This window comes from Lissotriton vulgaris, chromosome 10 (genome assembly GCF_964263255.1).
Source record: "Lissotriton vulgaris chromosome 10, aLisVul1.2, whole genome shotgun sequence".
NCBI lineage: Eukaryota > Metazoa > Chordata > Amphibia > Caudata > Salamandridae > Lissotriton > Lissotriton vulgaris.
Window position 1 is genome coordinate 408,665,045 of NC_141698.1, and position 21,610 is coordinate 408,686,654.

Consider the following 21,610-nt stretch of genomic DNA (forward strand, 5'->3'; position numbering starts at 1 on the left):
ATGTTACTTCCATCAGATCTAGAGCAATGCCAAGAGAAGTGGGCAAGTAAGCTAAACATAGAAGGGATAGATCTAGCCCAATCTATATTTTTGGCAAACCAAGTTCTTTTGACAGGAAGGATGCGGGCACAACACTATATGTCTATTTATGATATGCACTATACCCCAGACAAAATATCAAAATGTGGTACGGGTGCAGGAACGAAATGTAGCAGATGTGGGGCTTTGGTGGCAGAGGCGCTTCATATGTTCTTTTCATGTCCTAAATTGGGGGAGTTTTTTACGGCTATAGAACATTTTCTAGCATCATTAATTGGTATATTATTCTGTATTACTGGGGAACTAGTTTTGACAGGAGTTCAGACAGAACCTGCCTTGGGTATATCTAACGAAACAACTGATTTTATATTTATTTGTATGGCAATTGTATGTGCCTGCATCAAGAAGGAGTGGATTTCTTCGGACCCCCCTTCATTAATTTCTTGGCGGGCAAGATTATTGGCGATGTGCAATCTGGAAACTGCTATCGATAAGACTAAGGGGAGTAGGAAGAGACTTTTTGGGGCAAGGCTGTGGGCCCCGGTGTTAGGTCCTGGTCCCCAGTCCTCTTTTGCTGACCATGCCCAAATTCATCACATGACACACCGGTAGTATAAAAAGGAGTCCTACCCTTATGTCAATGCTTGTTATTGCTACCTGGTGGTTCCTGCATCCTGGCTCCTGTGTTTCCAGTTGATGGCTGTTGTCTTTTCACGGGCTCGTGTAAAGAATTGGAGAATTCCCTGTTGATTTCAAGTTTTTTTCCCATATCCTTGCTTCCTCCCTTGTCCTAGTACCTTGTTTTCAGTATTCCCCTTTTTTGCCTGCCCCTTTCCTTAGCGAGGGCTTTTTCTAGTTGGTGAGTGTTCTTAAGTTTAGTTCCTTTTCCCCTTATTTTTTCCCTTATCCTGATTTTGGACCGTTGGGGGTGACAACGTTAACATTCAGGGACCCCTTTTGTTGGTTGCCCGTTTTCGCTGCTCTCCCGATTTGGAGACGCGGTGAATCACACGGTTGCGAGAGCGCTACCCGTCCGCTTCGTTATGCGGAAGTGACGTTTTCGTCTAATCCGCGAAACAAACCCGGCTGGGTTTGTTTACTTTCTAGAATATCGAGCGGAGGAGAAGACGCGTTCTCGCCGATTCCCAGCCTGATTCTTCAGTACCCGATAGGCAGGGGTTTTTTACAGACCTGTACAAGGGGTCTGTTTTTTACCCTGCATATCTCTAAATCGACCTAACCAAACACCCTTATTGATACGTTCATTCCTTCCAGGAAGTCGCCTAAGAGATGTTATCTTAGGTTTAAACTGAATGACAAACTCCTTGAAGCTAAGCCTGCTCAATCTTCCGGTAAGTGTATGTGACATGATATGTTTGGATAATGGTATTTTGTAGCAGAAGAAGGACTGGGGATTGAATAATTACTGTAGGGTGTACTTTGTGTCCCCCTTTTGCAGGTGCAGAAGAAGGAGGCGGGTGTTCCTTTTTAAGGCACGTTCTAAGGGTGGTTTGGTTACCTTTTTGATTTCCACCCTCTTTTCTGGGTCAGCAGCTTACTCATGTGTATCATTCAGTGAGTGGCTGGTGAGTCGGGGAAGGGGACTGGACTATTCCTCGTTCCTGCAGTGTGTGGGTTGGGCAGGAGTCCAACACCCGGTGACTGAATGGATTTAAGCCACATTGTTTCTTCCTCCCGATGCATGTCTTGTTTTTTTGCTGATCTGTATTCTACTTGAATTTGCTGATGTACATAATTTCTTTTTTAGCTTGACCCAAGTAAATGTTATTTTTTTCTCATGTATTTATGATGCTTGTTTACTCCTTGCATAAAACTTGCAAAAAAATTTTTTTTATATATATATATATAAAATCAATCCACTCCTTGTTGGAAACCTTAGATTGAAGCCCTGAAACATTCCAGAAAATCACTCTCACCAACTCATGTGTTAGCTCTGTTTGAAGTTTCAATGCCTGTGCCTGTACTATCGGGTTAGAGATTGTCCCTTCTTGTGTATCTACAACAAGGAGATCTACCACCTTTGTTAAAAGGGAATCAGGGCTAGGTGTTTGGCCACCCGACTCATCACAAAAATCTTCATACTCCGTATCCGCTGGCAAGAATGTCTCTGGTCTGCAAGTAACCTTGCAAGCTTAAAGATGTACCGGCCTGCAAGATATTAAAGGCATCACTTCTATTACCCTCGCTTTTGGAATATTCCTTCCTGATAATTTTCTTGTAGTAGACAAGGGATACTCTAGTAGAGGAAACTAGTCTGTTGTGCTAAATTGATTTCCACTGTTTTCCTGAAGTCAATCAACCTCCTCTAAGGAGTATAAGGGGCAATACCTGTTTGATAATTCCAAATTATAAATCCAATTATTGTTAAAACGGGAGGTAGTTTCACGGCAAAAGTTGCCCTACCCAATTATATAAAAAACCCAAGGGAAAAACCTTTATGCCATCTGCCATGGGTTTATTGAAGCCTGATCGAGTTAATATTTCATGGACTAATGTAGGGGAGCCTAATGATAAAATGACAAAATCCCCTTAAAAAAATGTACTATGGGGGCCCACCCATGATACTCGTCTAATCATTTTAAATCCTTTAAACATCTCTCTTGTTAGCCCTGTCTTGACACCTAGGTAGTGAATTGTTTTATTTTGTAAAGTAACCCAAGATTCATTTGTACTCCCAAGGGATAGTGGAACATTTGCCAGTATTATTGTGTAAGGTACTGCGGCAGGTCGGAGGTTTAAATGTACACAGTTAGATGAGCATTCTTGAGCCTGGACCACTTTATTACTCAGCTTGGGTGCATTATCAGGCTGAGGAACAGATGTCATGTTTTCAATCACCTTATTTCCCCCATTCCTCTGTGGACCGTTAGGGGCGCAATTGTGGGAACTGCTGAAGACAGAGCACCTTGTGATGGGTCACAGTACACCTTTGCGGTATTCAGAGCTCTATTTATACTACTACCAGTGTGTATTAACTGTCTACAATTGTCCCCTGCGCTTACTCTGATGGTCTCAGAAATTTTTACTAGGTCCAGCTCAATTTTATCTAATCTGGATACCGGAGTATTAATGGATTCTTTAACCAGGGTAGTTAACTGAGTTACCATATTTAATAATGCTGGCACGCCATTTGGAGCTTGGCTTTTGTTTTTGGACTCAGGTTTTCTGGTGGAACACAATATTTGCTCTTTAACCTTAGTTGTGGATGAACAATCCTTTCGAAATTTGGGTGAGGGTTAAATTTTCCAGGGTCAAGTGTGATCGAGACCCCGTGTACTAGGGGTGGTAATTCTACTAAAATCTCCTTTTTTCTTTTGGTTGCATGGTCGTTTTGGTGGAGGTAATGCTGCGCCCTCAAGGTCGATTTCTGATATTTTGTCGCACCCAGTTTGGACGCATCCATTAGAGCCACTAGAAGGCCCCAAAGGTGTTACTTCGAGTGCTGCCCCCCTAATTCCCTGGTCATCAGTAAAAGACCTAGTGTTCCTATTTGATGACAGGGTTTGCGACTCTTTATTCAGGGCCTCTTCAACATTATTTATTTGCTTCTCTAAAGCACCAACTGCCCCAGTCAGGTATTTCATTAAAGATGTGCTCGAGTCAGGGACCTTCTTTGTTTTTGTTCCCTGTGTTAAGACATGAAGTTTTCTTTTTCCCATGCTCAAGCCCACCAAGCCCGCACTCTAACTACATATAGTCCCAAGAAAAAATCTTCACTCTTAGTATGCCCAACTAGAGTCGAGGGAAAATAAGGAGCAAATCACCGCCTTAATCTATATCAAAAGTTTGTTAGATGCCCTACATATGCACACTTAAATGCCTTACTGGAAATGAAAAGTCAAGAGTCCTGCCCAAGCCCAGCCTCCTCCGGGCGGTTACAGGCAAGGACGGGCCCGCCCTTGGCCCCTGCACGTTCCGCGCCGCGGGAGCACCCGTCAGACCTTATGCTCCCGGTGTCAGGTGGGGCTACCCCTCCTCGAGCGAGACAGCGCTGCCCTCTGGATGGTGCAGTCCGGGCAGCGCCCGGTCCGCGATTGGGGAGCAGAGGAGGTTCCAGTGGGAGCCAAATTGGCTAATCTCATTTACTTTCTTAATTAAGCTTGTGAAACCAGCATGGCTAAAAATAAACCACCTTTTTATATTACATCGAGCATACCTCTCCCCACAGAAGCTAGCTAAATATCAGCTTGGGAAAAAATGCAACAAATGCAACTTGCCGGAGGCTTCGGATGTGCACATGTTCAAGGAGTGCCCTGCCATGAGTCACTTTTGGGAGAAGGTGTTGGAGGCTTTGTCCTCTATACTTAATACGACACTGTACATCTCTCTCCCTTTAATTATCTTAGCCCCTGCCCTTTCCCTCCAAATATCCGCCAGGCCTAGCTGTGACATAATTGTTAGGAGCTCTTGTCTAGATTCGGAAAGAGAGCAAGCCCTAGAGTTCGGTGATTTGTCCAGTTTTGGGTTCAAAACAATATTAAAATCTCCTACCCAGATTACTGGGTCATTCCAGTCCACTAGGCGATCCCAGATAATGTTCAAATAAGAGGGATCATCCTGATTTGGATCATAATATCCGACCAGGGTATATGGGTGGCCATCCAACAAAACCCTTACGAATAGCCACCTACCACTTTTTTCCTCCCAATACTCCATAATTTGAGCTTTAGCCTGCTTCTTAAAAATAAAGAGCACTCCCCTGATATTTGCCGATTGATCAGTACTCAAAAAGATGTGAATCCATTCCTCTTTTTTTAGAAGCTCTGCCGTTTCGGCTTTGAGGAGATGTGGGGATTTGGATCAACTGAAGGAGGGATGAGCAGCAAAAGAAGAATAAAGATTAAGAAAGGGTTAGTACAATTAAAAGCACTAGCACTTCTTTTGGTTATCGCTGTATCATAGTTCTTTGCACATGCAGTAGCACTTTATTGTAGGCTTTTGCACTTATTTACAACGACACTTTATAAATTGCGGATTTTGCACAGTCCCTTCTAGATTAAATCATTGTCTTTATTCCCTTTTTGCTGTGCTCGATGAATCTCTTCCCCTTTTCCTAATTCTCATGTCTGATATATATTTGTATATAGATGTCTTTCTTCTTTATTTATTTATTTAAAACTGTAAAGATGCATTGTACCACTGATTAACCATTGCTATGTTCAATAAAAAATTTATAAAAAAAAAAAAAAAAAGAGATGTGACTCCTGTATGACAATGACCTGCGCCTGTGAGTCTCTCAAATATTGAAAAACATTTCTTCTCCTACTCCCAGTGCGCAGTCCATTGACATTCTAGGATAAGAATTACAACTTTGTCATACTATCAAGCTGTCACACCCCCCACTGCCTCCACACGCCATATCTGTCTGTTGCTGTGTCTTCCAAAAATCACTTTTGGAACCAAAAGTCACAGATAACGATTGGCAATTGGAGCTAAATGAGTTAAGAAAATATGTGGGTTCGGCCCCATGAGGATTTTTCACAATTTTATCCCTACCACCCTGTGCACCACCCACCCTCTTCCCCCTGGAAAACCCCAACCTACCTACACTGGACTGATAAATCTCCAGTTTTGCACCCTCTTGCACCCTCGTCCTCCACCCCTCCCCCGCTTCTACTACAAGTTAGGTGGTGCTTTAGTGATTCAGAAAGGAGACCTACATTAAACCCACACCCCACACCCCAAAAACCTTTAGAAAGACTCCCCTTAAATTTAAAAGTTGTATGCATATGTTTTCTCTTTTTAAAAAAAAATGTTATCTTTATTTTTTTCCCCTATTTCCTTCTTCCCTTTTTTTTCTTTTTTTTTCTTTCCTTTTTTCCCTTCTTTTTCTCCCTTCCTTAAGTCACACTTCCATGCAATTTTTTTTAATGTATGTTTCTTTTTCTAAAGTTATATTGCGTGTAACTAACTTATCATTAACATTGGGGGGTGATACTAATTGACCATAAGATCCACTCCTGCCCCCTAACGGTTTCCTACTCCCCCCATGTAGCAACCTTCAGTGACTTAAGCATCTCATCGGCCTCATAGGGAGATCTAAGATTGTGCATTTTATTGTTGAACATGACTCGCAGGAAGGCAGGGAACCTCATCTGTACTGTTGCACAGAGGGCACAAAACTTTTCCATCCTCTGCCCTAACTCCCACTGCCGGTCCATGGTAGTCTTTGATAGATCCGAGTGGATTTGGAAGGAAAAGTCCGAACCTTTGATAGAATTGTCTTTTAGGGCCAGATTTAGTATTTTTTCTTTAAGCGAGTAGGTTAGAAAGTTTACCAAGATTTTCCTGGGCTTCTCCCTACCAGGCTTTAAGCTAAAGGGGTCCCTATGGATCCTTTGGATGTCCCTCTCCAGGGTTTCTGACGCCTCCTCCAGGTTTAGAGCATCTTTAAGAAGTTTTATTACAAAATACTTAATATCGCTCCCCTCTTTGCCCTCGGGAATCTTCAGAAGTCGAAGGTTATTTCTCCTCGAGTAATTCTCAAGAGTTTCAACCCTCTCCCGAATCATATCTCCTTCTCTTCGCAGAGTTTGGATTTTTACTTGGGCAGAGCCCAGATTAGCTTTAAGTTCTTCCACAGAGCCTTCAAGGGACTCCGTTCTATCACTGAGCCGGTCAACCTTTTGTTCCAAAACCACACACGCGGCCCTGATCTCAGCTTGATTCTCGGAGGAGATCTTAAACCCCTGCATGATGTCAGCTCTTAGGGAACTTATTAGTAGCTCTATTGAGGCACTACCTGCCCTACCTACTTTCATTACTGATACTGGCTCTAGTAACTCGGTCTGAAACTGGGCCTGAGTTTGAGTTGAAGACTGTGCAGTGGCGGCTTCAGCATCAGCAGACACTGTATAGGGTGCTATAGTGCTAGGAGCCAGGACTACTTGATCTACTTGGCTAACTTGATATTCTTCCCCCTGCTCTTGTACCTGCAGGGGGCTGGCTACCTCACCCAACCCAGTTGACTCAACCCCCATGGCTGCCTCTGCCATCGGGGATATGTAGTTTCCTTCTGCCAGATTATCTATGAAAGGGCTCGTGATGTGGCTCTCTGGGGCAGTTTTCTCGCTTTGCTAAAGATTGAGGGTTTTTTGAATATTAAGAACCTGGGGCAACACCTTGAAGTAGGAGCGCAAAGATGGAGTAATGCAGGGAGGTTTAGTAACCCCTATCCTTTTCTTACCAGCTGTTCTTAGCGCTGTAGTGCCCTTCTTCTCCTGAGGCGTCCGAGGTACTTCGCTTATTAATTCCCCATCTGCCCCTGAGCCTTCTGAGGTCTCTCTCCAGTTTTCCCGGGCACTTTCATCCTCCAAGCTCAGTAACTGAGAGCACTGACTACCCTTGCCCCCCCTGCCCCAACCTTGTTTGCATTTACTTTTTGTGGCTCTGCTTCCTTTTTTATTTGAGCCGGACCCCTTAGCTTTCTTTTCTGAGCCTTCACCCCACGCAGTCTCGCACACCTCTTTATCCCCCAAAGCTCCAGCACAGTCTCCAGCAAAGGCTTCAACCTCGCCTGACCCCTCAATGGCTGCCCCTCTTGCTACCTCTGCTAATGCTGCTGATGAAACCGGGACCGGGACCGAGCACCCTGCCACAGCTGGCGAGACCGTCACTACCGCTACTGCTGCCGGGAATGGAACGCTGCCTCCTGACGCCTCCTCGAGCACCTTACCGCCTGTTAGGATCCCTCCTGCACTCCCCCACAGATGACCGCGATCCGCTGCCCTGCGGCCACGCCGTAGCTACACGGCTACAGCCTCCCACCTATGGGGCAAGGGGAGACAATGAAGGAGTGCCGCTCCGCCTGGACACATCCAGCCTTCAAGACGAGAGGTAAGAGGGGAGCTTAAAAGTCTCCGTAGATCACCACAGGTCTCCACTCCAATATCAGAAGAAAAAGTGTCACTTCCACCATTTCTTTACAATCAAGATTAAGAAGACTGCAGAAACGTCCGGTGAAAGCCGACCAGAAATATGTCTTAAAATCTGCCCTGGCTAAAGGGGAGTTTTAACAGATCTGTTGCTCTTCGTGGTTTTCTATCCCCCATATAAAGCTGCTCATTATACCCTCTAAGCGTTTACAAAACAAATTAGGAACATGTATTGGAATAGATTGAAATGAATAAAGAAACTTTGGCAAGATTTTTATTTTTATGATATTGATCTGGACAATATTACCTAAAGGTAACTTATGCCAGGTTTTTATTGATTTAGCTGTCTCTGTCAGTAGTACCTCATAATTAAGAGAAAAGATGCTATCTATCTGTGCTGACAGCTTGACTCCAAGATAAGTAAAAACTGGGCAAACCACCCAGATTAACACCAGGGGTTTGAGATGAAGAAGAATTTGTGTCTTGGTGATATTTAATGTATATCCCAAGGTTAAGCCAAATCCATCAGCTTCTTTCTCTATTACTTTCAATGCGCCCCCAGTATCTGTGGAAAAAACAGCAATATCGACAGCATATGCATTGGCTTTCAAAGCATAAATACCTGACACGAATGGCTTAATTAAATGATTATTTTGCAGAATTTAAAGAAAAGGCTCTATATATAATGCAAATAATAGAGGTGTGTGACAAAGAGGAGGGTCCAGGCAACCCGGAAGAACAGCCTGCGTGCCCCAGAGGCACCACGCCACCACAACCTGTGCTGACTCTACTCCCTTCAGGAGGGCGCGGTCGCGCCAAAGTTAAAAGGCCTGAAATACAACAGAGAGTGTGGAACGCTGGGGAGGAGAGACGGAGGGCGGAGAACCACAGAGAGAAGAGGACGAGAAGCAAGCGCTGGAGAAAGACCGTGACTGCGCGGACCGGGAGACAGAGGAGCCAGCTGCAGAGAGAGACGACGTTGATGCGGAGCAAAACCCCGGAGGAGCTGGGATGTGTCTCAAGAAAGGTAATATGGACGGAACAGCCGGGACCCTGTCAGCGGGTCCGGGCCTCAGGCAAGTGATCGGGGAGGCTGGGCGTACAATGGTGGGGTGGTGGGGTGCCCAGGCCAGTTTCTCGGGACTGAAGGGATCTCATTCAAATCCCTTCTTCCTTCTAGCTCTGACTAAACCTTGGTAAGATCTAAAAGCAGGAGACCCAGAAGGCACGGGTTGGAGATTACAAGTGGGGAACAGGACAAAACTACAGACAGGTAAAACTCTTGAATAAAAGGACCCGAGGAAAGTGAACAAAGGTTTAGTTCCTTTGTTTGGTAGACCCCGTACCCCTGGAAATCTGAACTCCGTTGCCTCTTATTGTTGTATTGTTTTGTCATAGGCGTTGGGAACCTGGGGTGGATAACTAATTGTCTTGCATTTTCTTTACCGAGGGCACGCCCGGCAGACTGACCCCGGAGAAAGGAAAGTGGCCGAGACAGCAAGCGGAGGAAGAAAGCGATAACCCCTGGTTTCAACAGCAAGACACATAGCCCATACGTACAGGATTCAGTACCCGAGTACTTTGTGAACCCTAATAAAACATTATTTTGCATCACATCCGTGCCTCGTCCAGTCTGTGGGGCAGAACAGAAGTGGGTTCTGATTGGAGCCACCACGCCCACCCAGCATCAAACCAGCTACTACTACTACGATAAGAAACAAGTCTGAGCAACAAGATGACCCAACCAATCCATTTAGACGATATGCTAACACAATTGGCCGAGGGCCAGTGGCATTTACAGTTGGTAATGGAGGCCCAGTCCACGGAAGCAAAGAAAGACAGGGAGCACCTTCAAGAAGCCTTACAAGCACAGGCGGGGCTCATGGCACAAAAGCAGGCACTCCAAAACTCGGCCCGTCAAAGGCTAACAGTTCCACTCGCCAGCACGAAGGTACATCCAAATGTACCAAGCTCGGTACTCCAAAAATACCGGGCAGGAGAAGATCCTGAATGTTTTTTTACAAATTCTGAAAGGGTGGCCAGCACAGGGCAATGGCCAGAGAAAAGGTGGGGCCAATATATTTTAACTTTACTGTCTGGTTAACTTCAAACAGCGTACCAGGCTGCAAACCCTGCTGGTACCACTCCTTATGAGACCATAAAGAAAACGATCCTGAATCGTCTGGGATGTGATCAGGAACAGTACCGTACGCAGTTCAGAAAGGAAAAATGGCAGAACCAGGACAACACCAGAGCCTACTTTTAGCGGATCCAAGACCTTGGTACATGATGCCTACAACGCCACTCCTCGAGCAAAGAAGAGGTAGTAGAAATAATCCTCCTAGAACAATTTATTGAGGGCCTCCCCACAACCACCCAAGCATGGGTAAGGCAACACCCCAACCTGACCTTAACCACTGCTATTGAACTAGCGTGCGCTCACCAGAGGAACCGGAGGCTCTGCCCTTTACACTCAGGATACCCAATGCTCTCATCCACCATTGGAGAGCTACAGCTCCGGGACCCATAAACCCTTCCCCGCGGCCACTTATAGACCCCAGGTTCTTACCACGACCTATAGGAAAAGAGGCAGGTCAAACACCCCAAAGCTTCAACTGTGCTGAGTGGGGCCACATAGCCCGCAATTGCCCGCAAAAGACGTCCACTATTGAAGCCAGGGAAGTCGGGAACACACGGGTGAAGATCCTATGGGCAGGAGAAGGCAAGGGGGCTTATCACTTAACCCTGGAGATTAGCAGCGTCACAAACCAATTCTTGGTGGATTCAGCTGCAGACACACCTTCTTCTCGGAGGAACATGGACTAGGGCACCAGTGGTAACAAGGAGGAAGGGTATTCATCACATGTGTCCACAGGGACCAGAAAGACTATCCGGTGGCAGTAGTGACTAGAGAACAGGGGACAAAAAGACCTGATACGGGTGGGAGCCATCCCACGATTGGTTGAGGAAATGATGATAGGCACAGACTACGGAGGGTTTTCTGTTCTCCTCGCGAGAGCAATAGAGGAAAGAGAGGCCCAACGTTGGCTGAAGGATGCTCCGCTATCAGAAACAAAGATAACTGCGGGTGTGTATAAAGAGAAAAAGACCCGCAGAGTGAAAAGAGAACAAAAAAGGTTAGCAGTACGGTCAAGCTAATGTGCCTTCTACTTCCTCCTCCTCAGGTACCGCCAGGGATCCTAAACCTCCATCCAGTTTTACGGCCGAAGAAAAGGAAGATCCAGCATTAGGACACGCATGGGCCAGAATCATACCCGACGAGGAAGACCCGGTAGTACCCTGTTTTGTCACCAATAAGGGGTTATTATATAGGAAAGTAACCAAGACTGACGAAACCTTCTATCAGCTACTAGTCCCCCTTGCTTTGCGTACCTAGATCCTTCATTTGGCCTATAATCAAGCGGGTGGGGGTCACTATGGGAGAGAAAACACTGAGGAATACCTACTAAGATGATTCTATTGGCCTGGTGTCTTTTCTGATATTCGTAGATATTGTGCTGCCTGTGCAAAATGCAAGTTAACAAATCCACCACACTTTCCCAGGGCCCCCTTATGTCCTCTACCTATAATGGAGGTGCCCTTCTCCCGAGTAGGGATGGACTTGGTTGGACCCTTAGTCACCTCAGCATGGGGGTTTCAGTATATCCTGGTTCTAGTTGACTAAGCGACACGCAATCCAGAAGCGATCCCCCTCACCAGCATGACCACCACTAGTGTGACTCATGCCATGATAACTTTTTTTAGCAGGGTGGGTTTCCCCAAAAAGCTCCTCACGATCAGGGAACACCCTTCATGTCTAAACTCATGGCCGAGATCTACACTTTATTGGGGGCTCAACAGATCCGCACCTCAGTATACCACCTGGTAGAACTATACAACCAAACCATAAAAACGATATTGAAAAAACAGTATAGGAAACAGGCATGGACTGGGATAGATATCTGCCTCTGACTTTATTTGCGATCCCGACCCATACCCAGTCTTCCACTGGCTACAGCTCCTTTGAGTTGGTGTTTGGTAGAAAACCCCGGACCCTGGTCAATATGGCCACTGAAAGGTTGGAGGAGGAGGAAGATGAAAGTAAAACATTGCTTGACTATGCATCCCAGTTAAATGATAGGTTATCAACCCTTTGGGATAGTGTCAGAAGAAACCTAGACGCAGCCCAACAAAAAAAAAAGAACACGTATGACCGACATGCCACTCTTCGACACTTTTCGGTTGGGGACAAGGTCCTGATCCTTGTCCCTTCCTCCGACAATAAACTGTTAGCCCACTGGCAGGGACCTTATGTACTTCTCACACAGGTTAACCCAGTCACTTATTTGGTCGCTGTACCCCATACCGGCAAAGCAGGGCAGATATATCACATAAAACTGTTAAAACGATGAACTGATGACACAAATACAGTGGTAGACCCTCCCACAAACCTGTATGTCACAGATAGCACATCCCTGGACATCCCATTTACCCAGATGGACACTAAGCTTGGTACTGAAGTCATACCCAAGGGTTCCCATTTAACCCCAGAATAGAACACCACCCTTTGTACTCTCCTCTGTGACTACCAAGATGGTTTTTCGGCAATGCCAGGAAAAACCCACTTAGTACAGCATGCTATAGCAACAGACAGGGCCCGACTGATTCAACAAAGACCATACAGAATTCCAGAGGCAAGGTGACAGTTAGTAGAAAAGGAAGTAACAGATATGCTTCGCATGGGCATCATTGAGACCTCCTCTAGTCCATGGTGTTCCCCTATTGTTCTAGTACCAAAGCACAACAGTACCATCCGTTTTTCTGTAGATTTCAGACGACTAAATGCGGTGTTCCACTTTGACTCCTATCCCATGCCCTAAGTGGACGAAATGATAGACAGATTAGGGAGATACTTGACAACGCTGGACCCGACAAAAGGATATTCGCTAATAGCACTAACCCGTAGAGCACAGGAAAAAACTGCCTTCACGACCTCCTCCGGTCTATATCAATTTAGGGTCCTTCCCTTTGGATTGCATGGAGCCTCAGGCACGTTTCAGAGACTCATGGACATCATATTGAGACCACACCACACATATGCAGCCACCTATTTAGATGATATAGTCATCTACAGTGCTACCTAGGAAGAACATCTCAGACACCTCCGGGCATTTTTTTCCAGTCTACGTGCATCAGGTCTGACTGCCAACCCCACAAAATGTATGGTAGTGACTGACATCATCTGGTATCTGGGCTATCACATCCAGGGGGGACAAATCAGACCCCAGATAGACAAAGTGGAAGCAATTTCAGCATTGGAAAAATCCACCACAAAAAAAGGTATCAAAGCTTTTTTAGGACTGGTGGGCTATTACAAACGATTTATTCCCCGGTTCTCAGAGGAGGCTGCCCCCCTCACCAACATGCTAAAGAAAGCACGCCCCAATGCAATCGGACCCTGGACCCCGGAACAAATATAGAGTTTCGAACACCTCAAGATCCATTTATGTAACAATCCAGTATTAAAATGCCCTGACTTATCTTCCCCGTTTACATTACAGATGGCCTAGGAACAGTCCTGTCCCAGGCCACAACAGCGGGTGAGCTACACCCGATTGTGTACCTCAGCCCGAAAGTAATGCCTAAGGAGATACGGTATTCCACCATAGAGAAAGAATTTTTGGCCATTCGCTGGGCAGTCCAGGCCCTACAATATTACTTGCTAGGCCGTCCCTTTACTCTATTGACGGATCATGCTCCTCTGGTGTGGCTGGCTAGGCATAAAGACACCAATGCCCACATTCTTTGTTGGTTCTTAGACCTACAACCTTTTACTTTTCAGGTGGCTCACCGGCCAGGGTCAATGCAGGTGAATGTGGACTTCCTCTCCCGCAGCCCGGTCTCTACATGGCCCGATCAGCCATGCCTGGTGGGGAGGCACTGTGACGAGGAGGAGGGTCCAGGCAACCCGGAAGAACAGCGGGAGTGCCCCGGGGGCACCACGTCACCACAATTTGTGCTGACTCTACTCCCTTCTGATGGGCGGGGTCGCGCCAAAGTTAAAAGGTCGGAAATGCCAACAGAGAGTATGGAAGGCCGGGGAGGAGGGACGGAGGACTGAGAACCACAGAGAGAAGAGGACGAGAAGCAAGCGATGGAGAAAGATGGCGCGGAGCAGGAAAACGAGGAGCCAGCAGCAGAGAGAGACGACGTCGATGAAGAGCAAAACCCTGGAGGAGCTGGGACGTGTCTCACGGAAGGCAATACGGACAGAACAGCTGGGAACCTGTCAGCTGGTCCTGGCCTCAGGCAAGTGATTGTGGAGGCTGGGCGTACGGTGGTGGGGTGGTGGTGTGCCCAGGATAGTTTCTCGGGACTGTAGGGATCTCACTCAAATCCCTTCCTCCTTCTAGCTCCGACTAAACCTTGGTAAAATCCAAAAGGGAGGAGACCCAGACGGAATGGGTTGGAGATTTCAAGGGGGGAACAGGGCAAAACTACCGTTGGGTAAAACGCCTGAATAAAAGGACCTGAGGACAGTGAACAAAGGTCTAGTACCTTTGTTTGGTAGACCCCGTACCCCATAAAACCTGAACTCCGCTGCCTCTTATTGTTGTATTGTTTTGTCATAGGCGTTGGGAACCTGGGGTGGATCACTAATCATCTCATATTTTCTTTACCGAGGGCACGCCCGGCAGACCGACCCATAGAAAGGAAAGCTGCAGAGACAGCAAGCGGAGGAAGAAATCCGAAACCCCTGGAATCAACGGCAAGACTCAGAGCTCATCCGTACAGGATTCACTACCCGAGTACTCTGTGAACCCTATTAAAACATTCTTTTGCATCACATCCGTGCCTCGTCCAGTCTGTGGGGGGGTGACAAGGTGAAAGGGGACGTCCCTGCCGTGTACCACACAGAATCTGGAATGTAGCAGATTGTAGGCCAGAATATACTAATTTAGGAGGGGGAATACAAGATGGCGGATTGACGTTGTCTATGAGCACCAGCACCACAGCAGAGCTCCTGAGACTAATGGAGCTAACGCTTTGAAGTGTGACCCAAGAGAGGCGCAACGAGAGCGAAGGCTCTAGCTCGAGTTTCCTTTTTGCCCTTTCTGATTTCTGTCCTTCTTGCGGCTCCTCTCTCAATTGTGCAACATTTTGCGGTTCTGGGCAGGACCAAGGCGGACACAGCATTACAGCCGGGAAAGAGGTGGAATCTGTCTCCACGTCTCCTGATTTCTTTTTTGACTCTGTCCTGCCGGACCGGGTTTTCGCGTCTCCTGCCCTTCTTTGAACGCTAACTTTGGACATGGACTTTTGCGTCATTCTGAAGTAAAATGACTCAGGACTCGATTGATTAAAGTCCGTAATATAAGTGTATTTTTTCAGAAATGTACTGGAGCTTCCTATTAATGGAGCTGGGCAGTGTTCCCACTGTGTGTAATTCACAGCAACCCTCCTGGAATCCGTCTTATAGAGAAAATGATTACCATAATGTTGGAAGCAAAACAAATCACCATAATTAACAGAATCTAAATATAAGTCTTCAGCATCAAAAGCTGCATAAAATTTTAAATCAGAGAATAATGCTTCTACGGCCTGAATATCCCAATCATCAGAACGTATATTTTGTTTAATCACATCACCCATGTTTACTCTAAGCACATTCGGAACATTAATCACTTCAGTGGGGCCATGTATTTGCAATCTAACCGCATCCCGCACAAATCCCTTCAAGGACAGGCCAAGCAGTAATGTTGACTGTATTCAATTCTCGTTTCAGTCTGTGTGCTGAATAAGAGGAGGAAAGAGGGGCCAATGTTCCATTAAGGTACCGAATTCCTGTTCTTTCTTTGACATAATGACCATCGATCAGGCGGAAAAAATAAAACACAAAACCAATTGACATAAAAAGATAAAACGAAAATAGGATCAATCAAATCTATGTCCAAGGGGGAATTAAAAAATGTTTTTTAAATAAAGTGGCATATTTCGCAATAGTTGAGGGTTTCTTTGAAAGTTCCGAAACAGAGTCAAAAGAGAATCTGGACTGGTCGGCCAAACGAGTCTGTAAATCAGGCATTGATAAATCAGCAGGATAGGTGTAGTTCAGCTCATCAATGTTAGTAACAGGAATAGTATTTAATAAAGGACTGGAAATTGCAGGCATCTCGAGGGACACCTCCGGTTCTGCACCAGAAGTAATAGCCAGCACAGAGTGCCTCACCATGGAAGGACAGGATACAGCCGGTGTCATGCTATGAAGAATCGGCCACCCTGTGTGTCTTGACATTGTCAATTGAGATAAATCTGTTTTCCTTACGACCTGGAAGTGGTGGTAAAATGACTGTTCTTGTGCCCTTCACTCCAAGAACTCGAACCGGTGCACGATATGAGGGACCAAACTCTTTCTTGTTATCGATCTTCTCTCGAACCAGTTCTCCAACTTGGGGTAGCCAGCCAACTACCGGGATCTGCAACGCATCATCCGATGTGGAGGGCAAATGTTCCTTAGCTAGACTGTCTCTGGTCTTTTGTAGATCCTGTAAAACATTGCAATGTTCATCTACGTCAAAAGCCGCGGCCTGGGCCTTGCAGTCTAGACCGTCGAGGTCAGGTACATACATCTTGATACCAAAGAGCATTTCGTACGGGGTCCGCCCACCCAGAGACCTTCTAGGGAGATTATTAAGCGCACGCTGCACGCCATTGAGGTGGGCCAACCCGTTTCTGCCAGTGCCTATAACTCAAGCTGTCAAAGATTGCTTTAAGTCAGGGTCATTCGTTCCACTACACTATTACCCTCGGGTCTGTACGGACTCGAAAACTTGACTTGGACCCCCAACGAAACCATAGCATCCTTATACGCCTTAGAGGCGAAAGCCGGACCCTGATCCGAATGGAAGGTACCACAGGCAAAAATCCCTATAAAGACTCGCAAATCCTTGATGACAGTCCGTGAATCAGCGCTCCAATGTGGCCATACCCACACAAGGCGTGTGCATGAATCAACTGCTACCAAGATGTACTTGTATGCAGTATCAGAAGAAAATGGACCGCAGTGATCCAAATAAACGCAACCAAGTGGTTTATTAGAGATGTACAACTGTGTCTGAGGCGGACGTGCGGCAGTTGAAGGTTTAATTTGCTGGCAAATGTCACATTGAAGGACATAATCGCGCGTCTGTTTGTACAGTCCCCGCCACCAGAACCTTTGTTGTAGCTGAGTTACAGTGGCTGAGACGCCCGCATTCGCAGACGCCACACCTTCATGAGCCGCTGTAATCAAAGCTGCCCTGCGATCCGAGTTGGGAACTAGACGTTCGCCAACATCAGGAATTTTCACCTAAGGAACCTTATCGGGACTTAAGTGGTATGTGTACTTCGAAGGGAACCCCGTAGGATATTTACCTCCCTTCTCGGTGGTAGCAACAGCTGCCAAGATGTCATCATCTATCTTGCTTTTGGACCTCGTGACTGCTGCAACTAAGTATTTTGATACCGCTGACTTCGCTGCTTCATCAGCAAGCGAATTACCAACAGCGTGGACCCCCACGCGCTGATGGCCAAGAGTATGAATCACAAACACGAGTGGTAACTTCTCTTTAAGTTCCGCCACTCGGACCCAGATCATTTTATGTTTTATTGTGCTACCTTGGGAGTCACGAAATTCATTCTGAATCCAAAAGAACAAGTTTTCATTGTAAGACTGGACACAGTAGTAAGAGTCACTTACGATCAAAGTCGTCACACTAGGATCTGCGTACTCCAATGCAAGCATCAGAGCACGAAGCTCTGCTAATTGTGCTGTGCAGTCCCCAAGCGTCTGCGTGTGCACGACACTGGACTTGAACTCATCGTTTACCATGGCACCGACCACAATGGCGCATGCGGAAATGTAGGCATGTTTAGAGCCATGCGCAACCTGCGCTGAACCTTCAGTGTAAATGATGCAATGGAAATCCTCCAACGGCCGCATTGCTAAAGGAGCAGGATGAACATTCATACTGTAAATACTCCTGCGACCGTAAAGTGGCGTCAAAAATAAACGTGACATCCTGGGATGTCAAGGATGCAGCCCACTGAATCCACCTAGGGTGCAAAGCTTTGGAATTTGGTACACTGGCTTTCGTAACTGCCTCCAAGGCAGGACACGGGGTAACAACCAACATGCGTTTTCCTTGTGACAGGGCACGTTCCTTAAGAATTGCCATCTGTACAGCCGTTAAAACTTTTTCCACAGTGGAAAAACGCAGTTCAGCCGAAGTGTACAAGTGTGACTTGTAAGCAATAGGTACTGTATCCCCTTCATTAAAAGTCAGGTACGTGAAACCCACCGCCCCAGGGATAATTCTTATCACCAGGTTGGTCTGGTTGTCACGAGTCCGTAAGTATTCAGAAGCGAGCAAATCAGCCTGCAAAGACTGCAGAATGGCTGAATGCTCAGGCAGCCAGCATGATTTGGAAAAAGATGGTTGTATCAAAGCATACAAAGGCTTGATACGCTGGGCATATTCCAGAATGTAAGTCCTCCCGAAATTCAAAAAGCCCAGTAAAGATTGTAATTTTTTCAGTGTTGTCGGAGAGCGCAACTGTGCGCATTTCTCCAGGAAGTGAGGTGCCAACCCCTTTCCCTCGTTGTTAAGCTCATAGCCGAGAAACAACACTGTGTACTCTGCAATGTGCGATTTTGCAAAGTTAAACTTGTAACCTATGTCTGCAAAGTTACAAATTATGCTATTAACTTGACACAGATGCTCCCAAAGATCGTCGTCTGTGAGATAAATGTCATCCACATACGAACAAGCAACTGGGTCGATTCCCTCCAAAAGAGAGACTATGCGGGCGGAGAAAACTCCAGGACTATTCTTATAGCCCATCGGGAGACGTAGAAACATTTTTTGCACACCACCGCAAGTAAAGCTGGTCCATTGGGAACTTAGACCATCTAATCTATGGGCATAAAAACCATTGGAAATGTCAAGCGTGGTTTTGAACCGTTTACGCTCAAGACTATTCACTAAAGCAGAGCCGTGAGTATTCTGTACTGCACAGTTACGGCAATGCGAGTTTAAATGCCTATAATCCAAAACCAAACGATATGAGCCGTCCGGCTTTTCACAGTAAAAAGGGGGTTATTCATCGGTGACACACACATTTCAATAACACTTTGATATTCCAATTGTTCAAGGATAGCCGCGACTGAAGCTTTGGCTTCACGCCGTATGGGATATTGAGGTTGAGGCTGCGGCTGAGACCGTAAAGGAATCTCGTGGCTTGGAGACAATTTATCCCAGCCACACTGATTGCGGTACACAGCCAGCGCAAGCGCCAGAGCCCACTCTTCTGCAAAATGCAGCGCTTCCACTCTAGATACAGTGTGCGCGAAACTGGGGAGGATCACCTCCTCCCCTCGCGGGGCTGCGAGAACAAAAGGTGGGGGGCAGTCAGCCTCCGAAAGCAAAATGTCATACGTAGACGAAAGATTTTCCCAAAATACCCCTTTTACAGTTCGCTGCATGTCACCTTCGATTAACAGGACAATTTCAAAAAGACGTTCAGGGGCAGCAACATGCGTATCAGCCGTTTCAATCACAACAAAGGTGTCAGTCGCTGTCACCTTCAACAGTGGACGGAGGGCCTCTCTAACTATGGTAATCTCCGCCGCGCTGTCCAGCAAGGTAAGAGCCCACGTCAGATTCCGAAGCCGCGTTCTCACTATCTGGGGCATATCGATGCGCTGTCAAGGCGGTGACTTTCTTCGTGGCAAACTGTGGTCTCTTGGGCGTAGTGCCTTCCTGCTGATCTCCACCGTTACGCGGGCGGGGCTGACCACGTCCTTGCTGGCCACCCCGGCCCCTGCCGCCCCCTCCACCACCGGTTGACGGAGCCGATGAGTCCTGAAAGGAACGAGGAGAGCGTTGGTCAGAAGCCTGAAACCTTTCAGGTGATTTAATCATCGCGCAAATCATAAACTCGATCCGACTGCGCAGGCAACGGAGACGCAGGAGTAGAAACCTGTGTTTGTTGTTGTTGTTGCTTACCCTGATTATGCTTTTTAGGCCAATTCTGTTTCTTGGACTTAGGTTGACTACTAGTTTCCGAAGATTGCCCCTGGGGCTGCTTTTTCTCTTTTTCAGAAAAAGCCTTAAGACCCTTTGCATTGCGGCCAACCGTTTTATAAGCCGCCACAATTATCCTTGCTAACTGACGGGGTTTCTCGGCCTCGGGAATTAACGCCAAAGCGTTAGCCACCTGAAAGTTCACTGCATCCCCCTTGACATTCGCAAGTATCAGATCGCAAACTATATCAAAGGTGCCACACAGGCGCATACCCAACTCAACCGCCGACTCCGGTCCGTGATCATCTTGAACACGTTTAAGGACCGCAGACAGATTGGTCACAGACGGGGTGCCATAGCACCTCGAATAGACCGCTGCAAAAGTCTTACCCCAGGTCTCACAGTCAACAAGTTCAGGGGCCAAATCTTTTGGTAAACTAAGTGTAAGAATTCGGTGTTTTTCACCAGGATTCGTATTAGGAAACACAGCTTCCAGCTGGCCGAATTTCTCCGCAAGCCAGAAAGGAAAATCATCCTTATCCTGGGGCTTCTTGCCCATTACGGAATTCACCATGACAGGATTGATTTTTAAACCAGCCTGCTCTGCTCGAAGCTGCGCACCCCTAGGGGCCGCGTCCTGAACATTACGGCTTGTGTAATGAACAAGCGCGCTAATCACTGACACTGCGACCTCATGAAGTCGCCGCAGATCAGCCACGTTACAAGTGGCGCGATTAGGGTGAGGAGTGAATCCAGCCAAAGCGGGCCAATTAGTGCCCGGAATGGACAAAGGACCCAACCTCGGAGCGGTTAAAGCGTGTGTTAGGGCGCCACCAAACCAAACTCCATGCTGCCAAACATCAATAGGTACCTCCAGTGCCCTGTACAGAGCATACGCAGCCGGTACAGCTGAAGCAGTGTATGAATGGAACACACCAGAATTAGCGTCCACCGCCGGAAATGTCACCCACGAATAAAATAGTTCGTACGGGTAAGCATGTTCCGCACTCACTACCAGAACCACAGTCAAGCCTTCAACAGGGACATTAAAAGCCCGCAAGTGGTCCCGCAACGTGACTATGCTGCGGGATGTCCACGGCTTGTGCCATGTCAGCACAGGAAAATGAAAAGAAACAAAGAATACTATGTAGCACAACTGGGTAGTAATTCAAGGAAACTTTTTTAGATGAATTCAAGCTTGAAAAGACCTATTTCAAAAATAGGTAGGTTGTCCGACACCACCGTTTTCCGGAAACGGGAATGAAGGGGTTAAGGTTTGAATGATATACTACTCGAGTGTCATGATATAAGGCCAACAACGTATGGGCGCCATGTAGCAGGGTTTCAGTTCTCCCACAGAACTGTGCATAGAGATCTAGAACCTGGGTGAGTTAGGGTGACCCAAAACTCACCTTAGTATCAGAAATCCCCTTACCGAGCTAGCTACAGTGTCTCATTGGTTCTAATAAACTCCCAATGACTTAGACAATCCAGAACATGAACTTAGGGTACCTCAGGAATCGTGGAACACATGAACACTCTTTCGTTATATAATCATTACAAACCAAAACTGGGAGTCAAAGAACACACGTGCAAGTTTGAAATGTGTAT